Source organism: Maniola jurtina, chromosome Z (assembly GCF_905333055.1).
Source record: "Maniola jurtina chromosome Z, ilManJurt1.1, whole genome shotgun sequence".
NCBI classification, from domain to species: Eukaryota; Metazoa; Arthropoda; class Insecta; order Lepidoptera; family Nymphalidae; genus Maniola; species Maniola jurtina.
Genome location: NC_060058.1, coordinates 10,199,669 through 10,221,725, shown reverse-complemented (window position 1 = coordinate 10,221,725; position 22,057 = coordinate 10,199,669). Strand labels below are relative to the sequence as shown.

The 22,057-nt window shown below is 36.3% G+C and overlaps 1 long non-coding RNA gene across 1 annotated transcript; it reads left to right on the top strand.

The window, feature by feature from the left end:
• Positions 1 to 6,254: 6,254 nt before the first annotated feature.
• LOC123880428 lies at positions 6,255 to 11,598 on the top strand. Its single transcript, XR_006799244.1, has 2 exons — positions 6,255 to 6,541; positions 11,465 to 11,598. It is a non-coding gene; the product is annotated as an uncharacterized LOC123880428 (long non-coding RNA).
• Positions 11,599 to 22,057: the final 10,459 nt, after the last annotated feature.

Here is a 22,057-nt window from a genome sequence, read left to right as displayed (position 1 = left end):
ACAGAGTACTTATTATACGCCCCACCTCTTTTACTTATATGACGATTCAATAAATTCACTAACTGTTACGGTTTATTTAAAAAAATGTTATTAGATTATCCGTAATCACACAGAATTTAGTGTTCACATATATTCACCGTAGGTAAGATATAAGGTATCTCGAAATATCGACAGAATACTTAGGAAGGTTTGTACAACCTATACTTTTACAATTTTACAATTTTTTAAAATCCCGCCCAAATCAAAGAAAATGCGCAGTGGCGCCAGCTTGTTTGTGTGTAACCTCAGTGGTTGAATTTTTTAATTATGAAGATATTGTAGGTACACTATATTTGCTTCTTGACTAAAAAAAAAAGAGAAACACGTGCATTTTGGCCGTTTTGTAGCACTGACTACAGAAGATTCGTTATAATCGAAGCAGAAAAGAAGTTTAAAAAATGCAGTGTTGTGTGCCTTTCTGCAAAAATACTTGCAGATCATGTGTCCACATCACACGGGGAGGGGAAGGCGATTAGTTTTCATAGGTGAGTTCATATTTGAGTTGACTCCCAAGTTGTAGTCGTAGTCAAGTTTCAACTTAGACAACACAACAACAACAAGTTTAGAACTTTTCAAACTTCAGCATGTACAAGTTTATTACGTGTTTGCCAGCTTAATTTCTGTACTGACTGTTGGTTTGAGCAGTAATCAGTTAACCACGCAGATGGTCATTAAAACATTGGCCGGCAGCCCGCTTGCAGCAATGCAAGAGCTTTCGAGGAATTAGCAAAATGTGTGTTTATTAAGAATTTATTATAGATAAAGAACTTTTAGCCCGAAGCATGGGAGAGCTTGAGTTCCAACGCAAATTAACAGAAGGTTCTGGCGGAAAGAGAACGTGCAGACGGGGAAAGTGCGGGTGCCTCGGACCCTTCAGATAATAAATAGCAGGAACAAGATACCAGTGACTCAGACGAAAAGATTAACGAAGCTAAAGGCTAGTGGAAAGTGGTTGAGCCTACGAAAAAATTATCGAAAGGAAAAACAGGCGCAATGAAATGGGGTCACATTTTTAAACACTCGACATGTTATCCATCACAATGGAAACTTAGTAAGAGGGTCTCGATGGCAGCCTTCGGGTACAGAACCCTAAAAAACCTACACCTCGGCCATGTCGTATTTGACTTTATTTATTTGATCGTAGTGTGTTCGACAAGTCTTGACGTGTCTGCAAACGCTAAGCGTACCGCGACAATTTTTGTGTCCATTATTAAGTGTCGTCAATTACAAAAGTCAACACGTTTGTTTCACCGTCCAACAATTAATATTTTAGTTTAAGGGAAAAATTGAAAAAATTGAGATGACGTCGTTGAACAAACGGGACTATCGTGTTATTATCTACTATAACTTTAAACGCGGTTTATCTAAACAAAAATGTTTTGACGAGATGTGTTCTGTTCTTGGTCTGGAAGTCCCTTCTGTAAGGACTGTGGAACGATGGTATTTACAATTCAAACGTGGGGATTTTGAGCTAGACGATGACCTGCGACCGGGAAGACCCGCGGAAATTCAAGTGCCGGAAAACATAACTCGTGTGGAAAAAGCCATTAGAAAAAATCGTCGAATTACGTATCGTCAGTTAGAAGAACTCTTAAATATTCCTGTATCAACTTTGCACAACATTGTGACGAAGCATTTAAATGTAAAAAAAATTCGTACATTGTGGGTACCCCACACTTTAAGTGAGGACCACAAACAACAACGCGTACAATTGGCGCAATCTACTGACTTTGAATAGACATAAATCCGTCTCGTTTTTTAAGTAAAGTCAATTTTCGGTAGATAGATCTCAGCCCAAAGACTTGTACTTTGTATAGACAAATTCATTTCGATTTAACAGTGTCAAAGTCAAGGCACGCTCTATGACTCTCAGCCAAGATCTGCGTAATTTAACTTTGCACAGACATAAATTCGTCTCGTTTTAATTGTCTTAAGTCTGAGCAAAGTCAAATTTCGCTCTGTAGATCTCAATTTAGGATCAAAGAGCGTGGTTTGACTTTGCATAGACTAAATCCGTCTCGTTTTGATCTGAGCAAACTCAAAGTAAGTACTAGTACCTACGCTCTGTAGATCTCAACCTCAATGTATGCTTCGCTTCTCGCTGACAAAAGGGCGGAAAAAATAAAAAGCACTTGTACGAAAAAAAAGTGTAATAAAGTAAAAAAATGAGAAATGAAACAAACGGTGTTTCTTAAAGCTAATAATAGAGTAAAAAAATGTTAGTAACATGTTTCACTGCTGATGAATTGTAACGGGACTCCTAAAAAAATATACAGAACCAAAATGCCAAGTTCGTGGCTAACAAAAATGCTCTGCAACTCGAAGAGCGTAAAAAAAAAAAACAAAATACTGGGCCATCGTGGAGTCCTCTGAATCACCTATAAGTATACATATTTTTTTGAATACCTATTTTTTTTACCTATGTAACTACTTAACTAAAAAAAAAAATCGAAAACCAAAATTCCAAGTGGCTGACAAAAGAGCTTCATCTTAAGCGTAAAAAAGGGAACGTTTCCCTGCTAATAAATTGTAACGGGGCTTCTAATCATACTATAGAACCAAAATGCCAAGTTCGGCGAACAAAAATGCTCTTGCAACTCGAAGAGCGTAAAAAAAAAAAAAAATACTAGTCCATCGCGGAGTCCTCTGAATCACATATTTTTTATACATAGGTATACTATAATTATAACTACTTACTTAACTAAAAAAAGTATAAAACTAAAATGCCAAGGGCTAACGAGAACTTCAAATTGAGCGTAAAAACAAGGCGTAGCGACCACAATCCATCGCGTCACAGTTAATCGAAAACACCCATTTTTTTATAAATAGGTGTATATTTTACAAAATTACACATTATTTACTATTTATAGTAAGTGTATTAATACTTTTATTGATTGAAATCGCCAGCTGAAGCTGTTCGTTTCTGTGGATATGTCCCGTATTTGCCACAAGTAGGGTACCTACTAGAGCTGGCCCCGATTGTTTAGTCGCAAAAAAATTTTTGGTAACGAATAATTTGTTATTTTAAGGCAGATTTTTCAATCTCCATTTAAAAAATCTGCCCTTAGACGGAAAAGAACTGTAACCCTTGGTTAAAAATTCTTTGGCGACTGAACAATCAGTCCAAATAGCCTTACTAAAAAAAAATTATGCACTGCTTTGCTTGCTAATAAGAGTTGTAGTGATGCTACACTTTGAGATCACACTTGCCATTTTAACTCAATGTGGAGCAAAACTACGATTTAAGTCTCGTCCGGTGGTGTCATTGTCCGGTGATTGGCTGTATGTTTTACTAATCCGTTCTAATTTCTCAGTTCTTCGAAAAATTGAGACAAGCAAATCTCAGTATACCATTCACTTGTGACGGTCTTCTGTCCGCTAAGCCTCACTGATTTTACTAATCCTTGTTTGTTAAAAATACGGTCATCATTATTTTTTTCACCGATTTCGATTTCCGCACTTGTGTTGGTTGCTCTTCGTCTTCGAAGACCCATATTTTGCTTTGTGATTTAGTTGGCACGTCGTAATAATAAATCCAGGTTTCGTCACCCGTGATAATTGAACTGACACTCTTGGATCAGCCATTGTCAAATTTTTTCACCGTAGATTGCGCCCATTGTACGCGTTGTTGTTTGTGGTCCTCACTTAAAGTGTGGGGTACCCACAATGTACAATTTTTTTTTACATTTAAATGCTTCGTCACAATGTTGTGCAAAGTTGATACAGGAATATTTAAGAGTTCTTCTAACTGACGATACGTAATTCGACGATTTTTTCTAATGGCTTTTTCCACACGAGTTATGTTTTCCGGCACTTGAATTTCCGCGGGTCTTCCCGGTCGCAGGTCATCGTCTAGCTCAAAATCCCCACGTTTGAATTGTAAATACCATCGTTCCACAGTCCTTACAGAAGGGACTTCCAGACCAAGAACAGAACACATCTCGTCAAAACATTCTTGTTTAGATAAACCGCGTTTAAATTTATAGTAGATAATAACACGATAGTCCCGTTTGTTCAACGACGTCATCTCAATTTTTTCAATTTTTCCCTTAAACTAAAATATTAATTGTTGGACGCTGAAACAAACGTGTTGACTTTTGTAATTGACGACACTTAATAATGGACACAAAAATTGTCGCGGTACGCTTAGCGTTTGCAGACACGTCAAGACTTGTCGAGCATGAACATGGTGTGACTTTGAATAGACATAAATCCGTCTCGTTTTCTAAGTAAAGTCAATTTTCGGTAGATAGATCTCAGCCCAAAGACTTGTACTTTGTATAGACAAATTCATTTCGATTTAACAGTGTCAAAGTCAAGGCACGCTCTATGACTCTCAGCCAAGATCTGCGTAATTTAACTTTGCACAGACATAAATTCGTCTCGTTTTAATTGTCTTAAGTCTATGCAAAGTCAAACCACGCTCTTTGATCCTAAATTGAGATCTACAGAGCGAAATTTGACTTTGCTCAGACTTAAGACAATTAAAACGAGACGAATTTGTCTGTGCAAAGTTAAATTACGCAGATCTTGGCTGAGAGTCATAGAGCGTGCCTTGACTTTGACACTGTTAAATCGAAATGAATTTGTCTATACAAAGTACAAGTCTTTGGGCTGAGATCTATCTACCGAAAATTGACTTTACTTAGAAAACGAGACGGATTTATGTCTATTCAAAGTCACACCATGTTCATGCTCGACAAGTCTTGACGTGTCTGCAAACGCTAAGCGTACCGCGACAATTTTTGTGTCCATTATTAAGTGTCGTCAATTACAAAAGTCAACACGTTTGTTTCAGCGTCCAACAATTAATATTTTAGTTTAAGGGAAAAATTGAAAAAATTGAGATGACGTCGTTGAACAAACGGGACTATCGTGTTATTATCTACTATAAATTTAAACGCGGTTTATCTAAACAAGAATGTTTTGACGAGATGTGTTCTGTTCTTGGTCTGGAAGTCCCTTCTGTAAGGACTGTGGAACGATGGTATTTACAATTCAAACGTGGGGATTTTGAGCTAGACGATGACCTGCGACCGGGAAGACCCGCGGAAATTCAAGTGCCGGAAAACATAACTCGTGTGGAAAAAGCCATTAGAAAAAATCGTCGAATTACGTATCGTCAGTTAGAAGAACTCTTAAATATTCCTGTATCAACTTTGCACAACATTGTGACGAAGCATTTAAATGTAAAAAAAAATTGTACATTGTGGGTACCCCACACTTTAAGTGAGGACCACAAACAACAACGCGTACAATGGGCGCAATCTACGGTGAAAAAATTTGACAATGGCTGATCCAAGAGTGTCAGTTCAATTATCACGGGTGACGAAACCTGGATTTATTATTACGACGTGCCAACTAAATCACAAAGCAAAATATGGGTCTTCGAAGACGAAGAGCAACCAACACAAGTGCGGAAATCGAAATCGGTGAAAAAAATAATGATGACCGTATTTTTAACAAACAAGGATTAGTAAAATCAGTGAGGCTTAGCGGACAGAAGACCGTCACAAGTGAATGGTATACTGAGATTTGCTTGTCTCAATTTTTCGAAGAACTGAGAAATTAGAACGGATTAGTAAAACATACAGCCAATCACCGGACAATGACACCACCGGACGAGACTTAAATCGTATTTTTCCTCCACATTGAGTTAAAATGGCAAGTGTGATCTCAAAGTGTAGCATCACTACAACTCTTATTAGCAAGCAAAGCAGTGCATAATTTTTTTTTAGTAAGGCTATTTGGACTGATTGTTCAGTCGCCAAAGAATTTTTAACCAAGGGTTACAGTTCTTTTCCGTCTAAGGGCAGATTTTTTAAATGGAGATTGAAAAATCTGCCTTAAAATAACAAATTATTCGTTACCAAAAATTTTTTTGCGACTAAACAATCGGGGCCAGCTCTAGTAGGTACCCTACTTGTGGCAAATACGGGACATATCCACAGAAACGAACAGCTTCAGCTGGCGATTTCAATCAATAAAAGTATTAATACACTTACTATAAATAGTAAATAATGTGTAATTTTGTAAAATATACACCTATTTATAAAAAAATGGGTGTTTTCGATTAACTGTGACGCGATGGATTGTGGTCGCTACGCCTTGTTTTTACGCTCAATTTGAAGTTCTCGTTAGCCCTTGGCATTTTAGTTTTATACTTTTTTTAGTTAAGTAAGTAGTTATAATTATAGTATACCTATGTATAAAAAATATGTGATTCAGAGGACTCCGCGATGGACTAGTATTTTGTTTTTTTTTTTTTTACGCTCTTCGAGTTGCAAGAGCATTTTTGTTCGCCGTGAACTTGGCATTTTGGTTCTATAGTATGATTAGAAGCCCCGTTACAATTTATTAGCAGGGAAACGTTCCCTTTTTTACGCTTAAGATGAAGCTCTTTTGTCAGCCACTTGGAATTTTGGTTTTCGATTTTTTTTTTTAGTTAAGTAGTTACATAGGTAAAAAAAATAGGTATTCAAAAAAATATGTATACTTATAGGTGATTCAGAGGACTCCACGATGGCCCAGTATTTTGTTTTTTTTTTACGCTCTTCGAGTTGCAGAGCATTTTTGTTAGCCACGAACTTGGCATTTTGGTTCTGTATATTTTTTTAGGAGTCCCGTTACAATTCATCAGCAGTGAAACATGTTACTAACATTTTTTTACTCTATTATTAGCTTTAAGAAACACCGTTTGTTTCATTTCTCATTTTTTTACTTTATTACACTTTTTTTTCGTACAAGTGCTTTTTATTTTTTCCGCCCTTTTGTCAGCGAGAAGCGAAGCATACATTGAGGTTGAGATCTACAGAGCGTAGGTACTAGTACTTACTTTGAGTTTGCTTAGACCAAAACGAGACGGATTTAGTCTATGCAAAGTCAAACCACGCTCTTTGATCCTAAATTGAGATCTACAGAGCGAAATTTGACTTTGCTCAGACTTAAGACAATTAAAACGAGACGAATTTATGTCTGTGCAAAGTTAAATTACGCAGATCTTGGCTGAGAGTCATAGAGCGTGCCTTGACTTTGACACTGTTAAATCGAAATGAATTTGTCTATACAAAGTACAAGTCTTTGGGCTGAGATCTATCTACCGAAAATTGACTTTACTTAGAAAACGAGACGGATTTATGTCTATTCAAAGTCACACCATGTTCATGCTCGACAAGTCTTGACGTGTCTGCAAACGCTAAGCGTACCGCGACAATTTTTGTGTCCATTATTAAGTGTCGTCAATTACAAAAGTCAACACGTTTGTTTCAGCGTCCAACAATTAATATTTTAGTTTAAGGGAAAAATTGAAAAAATTGAGATGACGTCGTTGAACAAACGGGACTATCGTGTTATTATCTACTATAAATTTAAACGCGGTTTATCTAAACAAGAATGTTTTGACGAGATGTGTTCTGTTCTTGGTCTGGAAGTCCCTTCTGTAAGGACTGTGGAACGATGGTATTTACAATTCAAACGTGGGGATTTTGAGCTAGACGATGACCTGCGACCGGGAAGACCCGCGGAAATTCAAGTGCCGGAAAACATAACTCGTGTGGAAAAAGCCATTAGAAAAAATCGTCGAATTACGTATCGTCAGTTAGAAGAACTCTTAAATATTCCTGTATCAACTTTGCACAACATTGTGACGAAGCATTTAAATGTAAAAAAAAATTGTACATTGTGGGTACCCCACACTTTAAGTGAGGACCACAAACAACAACGCGTACAATGGGCGCAATCTACGGTGAAAAAATTTGACAATGGCTGATCCAAGAGTGTCAGTTCAATTATCACGGGTGACGAAACCTGGATTTATTATTACGACGTGCCAACTAAATCACAAAGCAAAATATGGGTCTTCGAAGACGAAGAGCAACCAACACAAGTGCGGAAATCGAAATCGGTGAAAAAAATAATGATGACCGTATTTTTAACAAACAAGGATTAGTAAAATCAGTGAGGCTTAGCGGACAGAAGACCGTCACAAGTGAATGGTATACTGAGATTTGCTTGTCTCAATTTTTCGAAGAACTGAGAAATTAGAACGGATTAGTAAAACATACAGCCAATCACCGGACAATGACACCACCGGACGAGACTTAAATCGTATTTTTCCTCCACATTGAGTTAAAATGGCAAGTGTGATCTCAAAGTGTAGCATCACTACAACTCTTATTAGCAAGCAAAGCAGTGCATAATTTTTTTTTAGTAAGGCTATTTGGACTGATTGTTCAGTCGCCAAAGAATTTTTAACCAAGGGTTACAGTTCTTTTCCGTCTAAGGGCAGATTTTTTAAATGGAGATTGAAAAATCTGCCTTAAAATAACAAATTATTCGTTACCAAAAATTTTTTTGCGACTAAACAATCGGGGCCAGCTCTAGTAGGTACCCTACTTGTGGCAAATACGGGACATATCCACAGAAACGAACAGCTTCAGCTGGCGATTTCAATCAATAAAAGTATTAATACACTTACTATAAATAGTAAATAATGTGTAATTTTGTAAAATATACACCTATTTATAAAAAAATGGGTGTTTTCGATTAACTGTGACGCGATGGATTGTGGTCGCTACGCCTTGTTTTTACGCTCAATTTGAAGTTCTCGTTAGCCCTTGGCATTTTAGTTTTATACTTTTTTTAGTTAAGTAAGTAGTTATAATTATAGTATACCTATGTATAAAAAATATGTGATTCAGAGGACTCCGCGATGGACTAGTATTTTGTTTTTTTTTTTTTTTACGCTCTTCGAGTTGCAAGAGCATTTTTGTTCGCCGTGAACTTGGCATTTTGGTTCTATAGTATGATTAGAAGCCCCGTTACAATTTATTAGCAGGGAAACGTTCCCTTTTTTACGCTTAAGATGAAGCTCTTTTGTCAGCCACTTGGAATTTTGGTTTTCGATTTTTTTTTTTAGTTAAGTAGTTACATAGGTAAAAAAAATAGGTATTCAAAAAAATATGTATACTTATAGGTGATTCAGAGGACTCCACGATGGCCCAGTATTTTGTTTTTTTTTTACGCTCTTCGAGTTGCAGAGCATTTTTGTTAGCCACGAACTTGGCATTTTGGTTCTGTATATTTTTTTAGGAGTCCCGTTACAATTCATCAGCAGTGAAACATGTTACTAACATTTTTTTACTCTATTATTAGCTTTAAGAAACACCGTTTGTTTCATTTCTCATTTTTTTACTTTATTACACTTTTTTTTCGTACAAGTGCTTTTTATTTTTTCCGCCCTTTTGTCAGCGAGAAGCGAAGCATACATTGAGGTTGAGATCTACAGAGCGTAGGTACTAGTACTTACTTTGAGTTTGCTTAGACCAAAACGAGACGGATTTAGTCTATGCAAAGTCAAACCACGCTCTTTGATCCTAAATTGAGATCTACAGAGCGAAATTTGACTTTGCTCAGACTTAAGACAATTAAAACGAGACGAATTTATGTCTGTGCAAAGTTAAATTACGCAGATCTTGGCTGAGAGTCATAGAGCGTGCCTTGACTTTGACACTGTTAAATCGAAATGAATTTGTCTATACAAAGTACAAGTCTTTGGGCTGAGATCTATCTACCGAAAATTGACTTTACTTAGAAAACGAGACGGATTTATGTCTATTCAAAGTCACACCATGTTCATGCTCGACAAGTCTTGACGTGTCTGCAAACGCTAAGCGTACCGCGACAATTTTTGTGTCCATTATTAAGTGTCGTCAATTACAAAAGTCAACACGTTTGTTTCAGCGTCCAACAATTAATATTTTAGTTTAAGGGAAAAATTGAAAAAATTGAGATGACGTCGTTGAACAAACGGGACTATCGTGTTATTATCTACTATAAATTTAAACGCGGTTTATCTAAACAAGAATGTTTTGACGAGATGTGTTCTGTTCTTGGTCTGGAAGTCCCTTCTGTAAGGACTGTGGAACGATGGTATTTACAATTCAAACGTGGGGATTTTGAGCTAGACGATGACCTGCGACCGGGAAGACCCGCGGAAATTCAAGTGCCGGAAAACATAACTCGTGTGGAAAAAGCCATTAGAAAAAATCGTCGAATTACGTATCGTCAGTTAGAAGAACTCTTAAATATTCCTGTATCAACTTTGCACAACATTGTGACGAAGCATTTAAATGTAAAAAAAATTTGTACATTGTGGGTACCCCACACTTTAAGTGAGGACCACAAACAACAACGCGTACAATGGGCGCAATCTACGGTGAAAAAATTTGACAATGGCTGATCCAAGAGTGTCAGTTCAATTATCACGGGTGACGAAACCTGGATTTATTATTACGACGTGCCAACTAAATCACAAAGCAAAATATGGGTCTTCGAAGACGAAGAGCAACCAACACAAGTGCGGAAATCGAAATCGGTGAAAAAAATAATGATGACCGTATTTTTAACAAACAAGGATTAGTAAAATCAGTGAGGCTTAGCGGACAGAAGACCGTCACAAGTGAATGGTATACTGAGATTTGCTTGTCTCAATTTTTCGAAGAACTGAGAAATTAGAACGGATTAGTAAAACATACAGCCAATCACTGGACAATGACACCACCGGACGAGACTTAAATCGTAGTTTTGCTCCACATTGAGTTAAAATGGCAAGTGTGATCTCAAAGTGTAGCATCACTACAACTCTTATTAGCAAGCAAAGCAGTGCATAATTTTTTTTTAGTAAGGCTATTTGGACTGATTGTTCAGTCGCCAAAGAATTTTTAACCAAGGGTTACAGTTCTTTTCCGTCTAAGGGCAGATTTTTTAAATGGAGATTGAAAAATCTGCCTTAAAATAACAAATTATTCGTTACCAAAAATTTTTTTGCGACTAAACAATCGGGGCCAGCTCTAGTAGGTACCCTACTTGTGGCAAATACGGGACATATCCACAGAAACGAACAGCTTCAGCTGGCGATTTCAATCAATAAAAGTATTAATACACTTACTATAAATAGTAAATAATGTGTAATTTTGTAAAATATACACCTATTTATAAAAAAATGGGTGTTTTCGATTAACTGTGACGCGATGGATTGTGGTCGCTACGCCTTGTTTTTACGCTCAATTTGAAGTTCTCGTTAGCCCTTGGCATTTTAGTTTTATACTTTTTTTAGTTAAGTAAGTAGTTATAATTATAGTATACCTATGTATAAAAAATATGTGATTCAGAGGACTCCGCGATGGACTAGTATTTTTTTTTTTTTTTACGCTCTTCGAGTTGCAAGAGCATTTTTGTTCGCCGTGTACTTGGCATTTTGGTTCTATAGTATGATTAGAAGCCCCGTTACAATTTATTAGCAGGGAAACGTTCCCTTTTTTACGCTTAAGATGAAGCTCTTTTGTCAGCCACTTGGAATTTTGGTTTTCGATTATTTTTTTTAGTTAAGTAGTTACATAGGTAAAAAAAATATGTATACTTATAGGTGATTCAGAGGACTCCACGATGGCCCAGTATTTTGTTTTTTTTTTACGCTCTTCGAGTTGCAGAGCATTTTTGTTAGCCACGAACTTGGCATTTTGGTTCTGTATATTTTTTTAGGAGTCCCGTTACAATTCATCACTTGGAATTTTGGTTTTCGATTATTTTTTTTAGTTAAGTAGTTACATAGGTAAAAAAAATATGTATACTTATAGGTGATTCAGAGGACTCCACGATGGCCCAGTATTTTGTTTTTTTTTTACGCTCTTCGAGTTGCAGAGCATTTTTGTTAGCCACGAACTTGGCATTTTGGTTCTGTATATTTTTTTAGGAGTCCCGTTACAATTCATCAGCAGTGAAACATGTTACTAACATTTTTTTACTCTATTATTAGCTTTAAGAAACACCGTTTGTTTCATTTCTCATTTTTTTACTTTATTACACTTTTTTTTCGTACAAGTGCTTTTTATTTTTTCCGCCCTTTTGTCAGCGAGAAGCGAAGCATACATTGAGGTTGAGATCTACAGAGCGTAGGTACTAGTACTTACTTTGAGTTTGCTCAGATCAAAACGAGACGGATTTAGTCTATGCAAAGTCAAACCACGCTCTTTGATCCTAAATTGAGATCTACAGAGCGAAATTTGACTTTGCTCAGACTTAAGACAATTAAAACGAGACGAATTTATGTCTGTGCAAAGTTAAATTACGCAGATCTTGGCTGAGAGTCATAGAGCGTGCCTTGACTTTGACACTGTTAAATCGAAATGAATTTGTCTATACAAAGTACAAGTCTTTGGGCTATCTACCGAAAATTGACTTTACTTAGAAAACGAGACGGATTTATGTCTATTCAAAGTCACACCATGTTCATGCTCGACAAGTCTTGACGTGTCTGCAAACGCTAAGCGTACCGCGACAATTTTTGTGACCATTATTAAGTGTCGTCAATTACAAAAGTCAACACGTTTGTTTCAGCGTCCAACAATTAATATTTTAGTTTAAGAGAAAAATTGAAAAAATTGAGATGACGTCGTTGAACAAACGGGACTATCGTGTTATTATCTACTATAAATTTAAACGCGGTTTATCTAAACAAGAATGTTTTGACGAGATGTGTTCTGTTCTTGGTCTGGAAGTCCCTTCTGTAAGGACTGTGGAACGATGGTATTTACAATTCAAACGTGGGGATTTTGAGCTAGACGATGACCTGCGACCGGGAAGACCCGCGGAAATTCAAGTGCCGGAAAACATAACTCGTGTGGAAAAAGCCATTAGAAAAAATCGTCGAATTACGTATCGTCAGTTAGAAGAACTCTTAAATATTCCTGTATCAACTTTGCACAACATTGTGACAAAGCATTTAAATGTAAAAAAAATTTGTACATTGTGGGTACCCCACACTTTAAGTGAGGACCACAAACAACAACGCGTACAATGGGCGCAATCTACGGTGAAAAAATTTGACAATGGCTGATCCAAGAGTGTCAGTTCAATTATCACGGGTGACGAAACCTGGATTTATTATTACGACGTGCCAACTAAATCACAAAGCAAAATATGGGTCTTCGAAGACGAAGAGCAACCAACACAAGTGCGGAAATCGAAATCGGTGAAAAAAATAATGATGACCGTATTTTTAACAAACAAGGATTAGTAAAATCAGTGAGGCTTAGCGGACAGAAGACCGTCACAAGTGAATGGTATACTGAGATTTGCTTGTCTCAATTTTTCGAAGAACTGAGAAATTAGAACGGATTAGTAAAACATACAGCCAATCACCGGACAATGACACCACCGGACGAGACTTAAATCGTAGTTTTGCTCCACATTGAGTTAAAATGGCAAGTGTGATCTCAAAGTGTAGCATCACTACAGCTCTTATTAGCAAGCAAAGCAGTGCATAATTTTTTTTTAGTAAGGCTATTTGGACTGATTGTTCAGTCGCCAAAGAATTTTTAACCAAGGGTTACAGTTCTTTTCCGTCTAAGGGCAGATTTTTAAATGGAGATTGAAAAATCTGCCTTAAAATAACAAATTATTCGTTACCAAAAATTTTTTTGCGACTAAACAATCGGGGCCAGCCCTAGTAGGTACCCTACTTGTGGCAAATACGGGACATATCCACAGAAACGAACAGCTTCAGCTGGCGATTTCAATCAATAAAAGTATTAATACACTTACTATAAATAGTAAATAATGTGTAATTTTGTAAAATATACACCTATTTATAAGAAAATGGGTGTTTTCGATTAACTGTGACGCGATGGATTGTGGTAGCTACGCCTTGTTTTTACGCTCAATTTGAAGTTCTCGTTAGCCCTTGGCATTTTAGTTTTATACTTTTTTTAGTTAAGTAAGTAGTTATAATTATAGTATACCTATGTATAAAAAATATGTGATTCAGAGGACTCCGCGATGGACTAGTATTTTGTTTTTTTTTTTTTTACGCTCTTCGAGTTGCAAGAGCATTTTTGTTCGCCGTGAACTTGGCATTTTGGTTCTATAGTATGATTAGAAGCCCCGTTACAATTTATTAGCAGGGAAACGTTCCCTTTTTTACGCTTAAGATGAAGCTCTTTTGTCAGCCACTTGGAATTTTGGTTTTCGATTTTTTTTTTTTAGTTAAGTAGTTACATAGGTAAAAAAAATAGGTATTCAAAAAAATATGTATACTTATAGGTGATTCAGAGGACTCCACGATGGCCCAGTATTTTGTTTTTTTTTTACGCTCTTCGAGTTGCAGAGCATTTTTGTTAGCCACGAACTTGGCATTTTGGTTCTGTATATTTTTTTAGGAGTCCCGTTACAATTCATCAGCAGTGAAACATGTTACTAACATTTTTTTACTCTATTATTAGCTTTAAGAAACACCGTTTGTTTCATTTCTCATTTTTTTACTTTATTACACTTTTTTTTCGTACAAGTGCTTTTTATTTTTTCCGCCCTTTTGTCAGCGAGAAGCGAAGCATACATTGAGGTTGAGATCTACAGAGCGTAGGTACTAGTACTTACTTTGAGTTTGCTCAAATCAAAACGAGACGGATTTAGTCTATGCAAAGTCAAACCACGCTCTTTGATCCTAAATTGAGATCTACAGAGCGAAATTTGACTTTGCTCAGACTTAAGACAATTAAAACGAGACGAATTTATGTCTGTGCAAAGTTAAATTACGCAGATCTTGGCTGAGAGTCATAGAGCGTGCCTTGACTTTGACACTGTTAAATCGAAATGAATTTGTCTATACAAAGTACAAGTCTTTGGGCTGAGATCTATCTACCGAATATTGACTTTACTTAGAAAACGAGACGGATTTATGTCTATTCAAAGTCACACCATGTTCATGCTCGACAAGTCTTGACGTGTCTGCAAACGCTAAGCGTACCGCGACAATTTTTGTGTCCATTATTAAGTGTCGTCAATTACAAAAGTCAACACGTTTGTTTCAGCTTCCAACAATTAATATTTTAGTTTAAGGGAAAAATTGAAAAAATTGAGATGACGTCGTTGAACAAACGGGACTATCGTGTTATTATCTACTATAACTTTAAACGCGGTTTATCTAAACAAGAATGTTTTGACGAGATGTGTTCTGTTCTTGGTCTGGAAGTCCCTTCTGTAAGGACTGTGGAACGATGGTATTTACAATTCAAACGTGGGGATTTTGAGCTAGACGATGACCTGCGACCGGGAAGACCCGCGGAAATTCAAGTGCCGGAAAACATAACTCGTGTGGAAAAAGCCATTAGAAAAAATCGTCGAATTACGTATCGTCAGTTAGAAGAACTCTTAAATATTCCTGTATCAACTTTGCACAACATTGTGACGAAGCATTTAAATGTAAAAAAAAATTGTACATTGTGGGTACCCCACACTTTAAGTGAGGACCACAAACAACAACGCGTACAATGGGCGCAATCTATGGTGAAAAAATTTGACAATGGCTGATCCAAGAGTGTCAGTTCAATTATCACTCTCAGAACTCTCAGTTGGCATTCACAAAACCACTTTTTAATTAGTATAAATACCTCAACTGGTAAGGTTTGAGCCTACTAACTTTTGAATTGCAGTATGCCCCCTTACCAATTGAACTGTTAATAATATATAAATATAAATAAAAATAATCTTCAATTATAGTTTCTTTTAATTATCAGAATTATTTGGGAGAGGTCAGAACTCTTAGTTCGCATTCACAAAACCACTTTTTAGTTAGTATAAATACTTCAACTGGTGAGGTTTGAGCCTACTAACTTTTGAATTGCAGTATGCCCCCTTACCAATTGAACTGTTAAGGTTACCTACTGACTAGACTGATAGAAGCCAATCATTTTAACCAATGCAATGGAAAATCATTAGAGCTTTTGTTGTCGCCACTAAATGACTTGAATTTCACATGGAATCCTAAATGCAAAAAAAATCGACATTACAAAATTTTCTTTGTTATAACCCACAAAACAAACTGATCAGCGACAGTCAAATTAAATAATATATTAAATATAAAATTAATATTTACCTATATTTTCTTTTAATCATCAGAATTTTTTGGGAGAGGTCAGAACTCTCAGTTGGCATTCACAAAACCACTTTTTAATTAGTATAAATACTTCAACTGGTAAGGTTTGAGCCAACTAACTTTTGAATTGCAGTATGCCCCCTTACCAATTGAACTGTTAAGGTTATTTTCATTTTATTTTTTTGATAATAATATACAATTTTTGAGCCCACATCAATAAATTCATTTGGAGATTCACGAATCTTATATTTGTGAATCGACATTACAAAATTTCCTTTGTTGTAAACTACAAAACAAACTGATCAGTGACAGTCAAATTAAAAAATATATTAAATATAAAAATAATATTTATTTATATTTTCTTTCAATCATCAGAGTTTTTTGGGAGAGGTCAAAACTCTCAGTTCGCATACACAAAACCACTTTTTAGTTAGTATAAATACTTCAACTGGTAAGGTTTGAGCCTAATAACTTTTGAATTGCAGTATGCCCCCTTACCAATTGAACTGTTAAGGTTATTTTCATTTTATTTTTTTGATAATAATATACAATTTTTGAGCCCACATCAATAAATTCATTTGGAGATTCACGAATCTTATATTTGTGAATCGACATTACAAAATTTCCTTTGTTGTAAACTACAAAACAAACTGATCAGCGACAGTCAAATTAAATAATATATTAAATATAACAATAATATTTATTTATATTTTCTTTCAATCATCAGAGTTTTTTGGGAGAGGTCAGAACTCTCAGTTGGCTTTTACAAAACCACTTTTTAATTAGTATAAATACTTCAATTGGTAAGGTTTGAGCCTACTAACTTTTGAATTGCAGTATACCAATTGAATTGTTAAGGTTATTTTCATTTTATTTTTTTTGATAATAATATACAATTTTTGAGCCCACATCAATAAATTCATTTGGAGGTTCACGAATATAACTAGTTCTGATGACTGACTAGACTGATAGACGCCAATCATTCTAACCAATCAATCAATCAATTCTAGAAAATCGTTAGAGCTTTTGTTGTTTGCCACTAAATGACTTGAATTTCACAATGGAATCATAAATGCAAAAGAAAATCGACATTACAAAACCTCCTTTCTTGTAAACTACAAAACAAACTGATCAGCAACAGTCAAATTATTATTTTGAACTAGTGCAAGGACAAACAATAATTTTTTTTGGATAAACAAATTTGACTGAAGGCCTACGAAATGAAACTAGTAGGAATATAAACCTATGAAACTGTTTTTTGAACTCCCAATCAAAAACATCACAAACACAGAGTCCTTGGCTTGGCCGTGAGTCTACGTCTGTCTTCCTTTCGCGAAGCCGGGTGAGGTCCGCTTGTGGAAAGGCCAGCAAGGCGACCGATGTGAACGGAGGATGGCTCCAGGGCATAAATTGTAAACGTTTTCTTCTTGGCGTCTCCATTCGTTCCAAAAACAATTCTCAAACTACTAGAACACGCCAGGTTCCTTAGGTTCGCCGTGGGTCTACGGTCTTCCCCTCGCGAAGCCGGGTGAAGAGGTTTAGCCCTGCCGGGTGGGATCCGCTTGTGGAAAGCCCAGCAAGGCGACCGATGTGAACGGGGGATGGCTCCAGGGTATCTAAGTGTGGACGTTTTCTTCTTGGCATCTCATTCGTTCCAAAAATAATTCTTTTTCTTCTTGGCGTCTCTATTCGTTCCAAAAACAATTCTCAAACTACTAGAACACGCCAGGTTCCTTGGGTTCGCCGTGGGTCTACGATCTTCCCCTCGCGAAGCCGGGTGAGGAGGTTTAGCCCTGCCGGGTGGGATCCGCTTGTGGAAAGCCCAGCAAGGCGACCGATGTGAACGGAGGTCTGGCTCCAAGGCATATAAGGGCATCTTGATTTGTTTATATACTCGTAGTGTTTATATACTCTTTGGTATTCTCTATAGATCTCAGCATTAGTCTATGACCTACACAACAGCCGTATTAAGTAAGTACTTATTTTCTGATCACTGTAACTTTATTCTAACTCAGATCTTCAGACCAGACCACCAAATTAGCAAGATGTCTTGTATTATGGAAATACAATACATATCTGAACCTTAAAAAGACTATAAGGAAAAACTGATACACCCTTGCGATAACGTTTCATTGTCAACTTTAAAATAATTATTATCATTATTTCAAATCGAACAACTTGCAGCTCCTATATTAAGAATCACCACTGTTTCAGAAATTCAGAAAGCAGATTCTACGGAAAATGCTGAACACGCAAATCAGCTTTTAAAAAATATATCTTTTTAATAGCCAACACTATTAGCTAGAAAACACACAAGCAAACATTGTGATGTTGTACTTTGCGGAAGTTCATGATTGATATACAAGGAACCAAAAACTCTAAAGCAAATTCTCAAGACCACATTTTATTTAGTTTAGGTAGATAGTTCAACTGGCAAGGTTTGAACCCATTAACTTTTAAACTGCAGTTTGTCCCTTGACAGTTGATCTATTAAGGTAATTTTCAACTTTAAAAAAAAATAGGTTACAATTTCTCGGCCCAAATCAACAATTTCATTTAAAGTCACACACGGGGACAACCACAGAAATCCAAGTATATCTATGGGGACAACTAATTTTTCATTTTATTTTTTTTGATAATAATATACAATTTTTTAGCCCACATCAATAAATTCATTTGGAGGTTCACGAATATAACTAGTTCTGATGACTGACTAGACTGATAGAAGCCAATCATTCTAACCAATCAATCAATCAATTCTAGAAAATCGCTAGAGCTTTTGTTGTTTGCCACTAAATGACTTGAATTTCACATGGAATCATAAATGCAAAAGAAAATCGACATTACAAAACCTCCTTTCTTGTAAACTACATAACAAACTGATCAGCAACAGTCAAATTATTATTTTGAACAATTCTCAAACTACTAGAACACGCCAGGTTCCTTGGGTTCGCCGTGGGTCTACGATCTTCCCCTCGCGAAGCCGGGTGAGGAGGTCCAGCCCTGCCGGGTGGGATCCGCTTGTGGAAAGCCCAGCAAGGCGACCGATGTGAACGGAGGTCTGGCTCCAAGGCATATAAGGGCATCTTGATTTGTGCGAAAAACATCTTTTTGGTTTTTGTCAAACTAGCAAACTATTAACTCCTAATCAGAAATACGACAGAAAATACGACACAGACGAATCGAATACGAAAAAAGAATATTTGGTTTGCCATTTCATCGGCCATCCCATATAAAAATTACATAGTCTATGCTTGAAGTCTCATTTTTCATACTTATGTATGAAGTAGTGAGAGATACTTAATAATGAATTACATAATGTCTATGAAATAATCCTGAAAAAAAATCGGTAGAATTTCCTAGTAATTCGGTATGTCGATAGGTCATTTCTTATTTCGTTAAAAATACCGAAAAATCTTTAGGTTCGAGACCACTATAAGAAAGACAAGTAGACACAAAAAAGTTATGGTTTGACCAAACATACTAACTGCAAAAAATATTCGTAGAACTACAGCACATTCTATGGGCACGGTTACGGTATTTAAAGGTTTGTAATAAAAATGCCCATAAATGTACTGTCGTAATCTTGATGTATTTCGTCAGGATGGTTATACAATACGGTTTTACACCACACTCACATTACAAGAGTAACTCAGACTTAAAAATTAGGTTTTATGATATAAAAGTAAAATTCGTTATAAAATTATATCGCGTATGCAAAAGACCACGTGCTATAGTCCGGGAGGCGACATGCGCTTCGCGTCGGATGCGAGTTTTGACTGGAATTAGGTCAATGCAGTGGCCGCGCGCCGAGTTACATTATTTTCTATGCGCCTGCGCAGCCTATAGTGCGGGCGCATGGTCGACGCTTGCCGATATCGACAACCTTGTCGATAAAATATATAAATTATGATTTAAATGAAATATATGGATGAATTTGATCTGAACGGAATGTGTGTGTGAAATAATATGTGTGGTGTGGTGTAGTGAAGGTCCCCATAATTCAACATTTTGACTCGATTTTCCTTTTAAATCTTACAAGACTAACTTCTCATAGCTAACTACATAATAATTCTGTTATTTTCATGTTTTTTTATACTTTTACTATATTACATAATACCTACTACTTAAAAAAATATATTATGTGTATAGATTTAAGTAAAACGCTAAAGTATTTGAAAAATAAGATATTATTTTATTTTGTTAAATGACGACAATTTTAACAGAGATATTAACACAAATATTCTGTTGACTTATTAATAATACAATAATAATATCGTAAGTCATTTTAGGCAATTTTAAAATTCAATTCAAATATAAAATTACATAAAATTAGGTTTAGTTAAAATAATTAAATAAAAATATAGTACCTACCTTAAAGTGTACAGTCCGACATGGCTCTCTTGGCACTTGTGTGACATTGACAGTGAGGCGCAGTTGTAGCACAATGGCTGCCAGCAAACAAAATCTTCTCAAGTTTAGGAAATGTCTTGAAAATCATGTTGAAAATCGAGTAAGTTTTATCTAATTTTAACTGAAAGAGAAATTAGGAATGCCCTTCCTGTTCGTTCATCGAAAAAGAATCATAAAAACTATTGATAGGCCAGGGACTTGCAACGTATCATGTTTACCTGCTCGAGTACTGTACTTACCTAGTGCTAAATATAGCTATAAGATACAGACACCTTTATGCTGTATTAATTATCAGAATATATCGCGAAGTTATGTATATGGAACGACTCTAATATTAAAAAAAAAAACAGTGAAATTTTGGTTTTTTTTACTTAGCAACACCACATACAAGGTAGCAGCATGATACTTTACAAGAATGCGGCATTAGTTCTAATTTTGGCCACGCGCCAAAGAACCTTGTCGGACTGTAGGTAAAAACACTACCTACCATAAAAACTATAAAAATATAAAATGAAACTTTAAAATACAATAAATTACTTAAATTAAATTAAAATTGCCCTCAATAAGAGGTGCATAATTAGTAGTGCTGTGGAGGGCAATTTAATAATTATTATTTAAATGCCTTAATTGTAAAGCAGCTTACCTGAACGTCGACTTAAAGTCCTTCTCACATGCATGGCCTCTAAACGGATCGAGATCCCATACCGTGCTAGCTCTTTCACGTGTACACGGTTTAGCGGTCCACGGTCGCCGCAGGCAACGGCTTCAGTATTGTAGAGGTACCAGACTGAAGACGACGTTGTTTACTATTAATTAGTAATCCCGTAATATGGGATCAACATATGTACGTTAATTTCGTTAGACATTCTGCGGCAAACGTCCGGACATTTGACATTGGTTGATTTTACATTACTGCTTCATTGAGTGATACTAAAACATATTTTTCGTAGAAATCCTTCAATGGATTAAAAATAAATGTCAAATGAGCTTGGTGACTATCATTCAGTGTTCGACACTGAGTTAAGCGAATCAGAAGGCAGGCCCCTGTGATGTTAGCGGTCGAATGTCATACTCCGCGCCAGCCGTGCCGCGCTGCGTCCGTGTTCATGTGAACGAGTCTATACATAACTGTAAGGGTTGCCGCGTCAAAACCGTTTTCGTAGTGGATGAGAACGGGCCACACGGCACGACACGTTCGTGTGTCTTGTGTAAGCTACAAAAAGCTCATACAATAGTTCTTTACACGGCACCGTGACCATGCGCATGTGAAAAGGGCCTTAAACAGAACGACTGGAGACTAGAAGAAACACCATCTAGCTTGTCGTTACCTGTTTTTAGGGTTCCGTACCTCAAAAGGAAAAAGGAAACCCTTATAGGATCATTTTGTTATCTGTCTGTCTGTGTGTGTCTGTCTGTCCGTCTGGCCGTCCGTCCGTCCGTCCGTCCGTCGTGTCTGTCAAGAAAATCTATAGGGTACTTCCCGTTGCTCTAGAATCATCCAGGAAGGTAGGTCTTATAGCACAAGTAAAGGAAAAAAATCGAAAACCGTGAATTTGTGGTTACATTACACAAAAAAGTAAGATAACTATACCAAGTAGGGTATCATATGAAAGGGCTTTAGCTGTATATTCTAAAACAGATTTTTATTTATTATATTTTTATGCATAATAGTTT